The sequence below is a fragment of the Schistocerca cancellata genome, unplaced genomic scaffold (assembly GCF_023864275.1).
Source record: "Schistocerca cancellata isolate TAMUIC-IGC-003103 unplaced genomic scaffold, iqSchCanc2.1 HiC_scaffold_960, whole genome shotgun sequence".
Classification (NCBI taxonomy): domain Eukaryota; kingdom Metazoa; phylum Arthropoda; class Insecta; order Orthoptera; family Acrididae; genus Schistocerca; species Schistocerca cancellata.
The window spans coordinates 15,001-17,500 of NW_026046968.1; positions in this window are offsets into that span (position 1 = coordinate 15,001).

Genomic DNA, 2,500 nt, shown 5'->3' on the forward strand with positions numbered 1-2,500 from the left:
CCCACGCCCAGTGGCAAACAGGACTCCTCTCACAATATAGACGGTCACTACCCCGCACAACGATGACGGTGTGGGGGCCATTTTACGACACCGCTTCCTGCGGTGCCAACGCTGTCGTAGAGTCGATACGCCATCTTTGGTAGAAGGCAACCATTCCGCTGTAAATGAGTACGTCGCTCGTAGTTCAGTCACCTCGCAGCACTGCTCAGTAAACTATGCAGGCCCACATAGATAGATCAAATACGCAAATGCCCCTATACATGCTGAACGTCTGTGCAAACAAAAGGAACCACACGTCACCCACACACTCTATCACACACTACTCTCTGCCTGTAACAGACACAGATGCAATAATTAAGCACCACCATGGACCAACGTCCGGTGCATCCTATCCGCCACAGTACACCAACCAGACTATGATAACCAGGCCACGAGGTCCAATCATAAAACAGAATATCCCACTCGTCCGACAACCACAATTGCTCAGATAAGCCACCAACACCCACACATGTCCCACACAGGGGTGCACCCAACATCACCACACTGCCTCGTCTTACAGAACAAACACACTGGCAGGAATGAAACACACAGGTCTGCCGCAACCTCGGACACGGCGCGCCCCCTCTCACTACCGAAAAGCGCATCCCAACGTGACATACCTCCTTTGACACACTGACGCTGCCTCGGGCATCCACTTCCTACGGTCAATATGAACGAACCTCGCCCCGCCCCCCCCCCCCCCCCCACCAACACGCCATCCCATACCACAATGTGTACCGTACCCAAACCTAACGTGTACTGTACTACAACGCAATGTGTACCAAAACACAACCCAGTTTGTACCTTAACCTAACCTATGTCACCTTAACCTAACCTATGTCACCTTAACCTAACCTATGTCACCTTAACCTAACCTATGTCACCTTAACCTAACCTATGTCACCTTAACCTAACCTATGTCACCTTAACCTAACCTATGTCACCTTAACCTAACCCATCTTGCACCTTAACCTAACCTATGTCGCCTTAACCTAACCTCTGTTGCACCTTAACCTAACCTGTGTTGCACCTTAACCTAACCTGTGTTGCACCTTAACCTAACCTGTGTTGCACCTTAACCTAACGCAATTTGCACCGCAATGTAACGCAATTTGCACCGCAATGTAATGCAATTTGTACCGCAATCTACCCCAAGTTGTACCGCAATCTACCCCAAGTTGTACCGCAATCTACCCCAAGTTGTACCGCAATCTACCCCAAGTTGTACCGCAATCTACCCCAAGTTGTACCGCAATCTACCCCAAGTTGTACCGCAATCTACCCCAAGTTGTACCGCAATCTACCCCAAGTTGTACCGCAATCTACCCCAAGTTGTACCGCAATCTACCCCAAGTTGTACCGCAATCTACCCCAAGTTGTACCGCAATCTACCCCAAGTTGTGCCGCAATCTACCCCAAGTTGTGCCGCAATCTACCCCAAGTTGTGCCGCAATCTACCCCAAGTTGTGCCGCAATCTACCCCAAGTTGTGCCGCAATCTACCCCACGTTGTGCCTTAACCTAACCCACGTTGTGCCTTAACCTAACCCACGTTGTGCCTTAACATAACCCACGTTGTGCCTTAACATAACCCACGTTGTGCCTTAACCTAACCCACGTTGTGCCTTAACCTGCTCTGTAAATGGCATATGACACGTTACATTAATGTATTGTTGTCCAACCGCAACCCGCTCAGAATGTTGTGTACACAGCTACGTGTCATCTCCCCATAACAGCTGTATTGCAGTGTGGTACGCCATAGAGACGTGTGGGAGTAATGGACGCAGTGGATGGCGATCAGCATGAGCCGTCTGTTCATGTAGTGGCGCGTGTATGCAGACATAGTAGTCTCTTCTCACACAATGTGATAGCACGGTGTCCCGCGTTCCACATCTGCGACATGCTACAGAGGCTGGTTGACAGTTCGTCGCGCAATGGACATCGCATACGTACGGGGGCACCTTCCACGTGCCCTCTAGTCGGGCACATTTTGTTGCGTGGATGTGAGCGGATGTAGTGTGTCTTGACACCTGACAGGCAGGCATGCAATAATAGTTGACTTTGCAAACGGGGATGGACGTGGACGTGTACGTTTACTGGTGACGTTACGCAAATGAACAACTGGTAACCCGTTGTGGTGCGGTTGATCTTGCTGGAGGTACATCTGTGAGGGCAACGATCGGTACAGCTATGACGCGGTTGTGTCAGCGATACCCACCACACCAATGAACGTGAATGTGGATCTGGGTGTGAAGCGATACGCGGCTGTGGGTGGGTGGGACTGTCCCCGGCCGGTGAGGGGGGGCCGCCCGGCGTGCTGGCCGCGCGGTGCGTGGGCGCACGCGCTACAGCCGGCTGGTGGGGGCGCCCAGTGGCAGGCGCGCCGGCCGACGGACGCGGCAGGCGGCGCAGCTGCGCGCCGGGGCACCCTGCGCGCGGCGCCGTGCAGCCAAAGTGGGTCC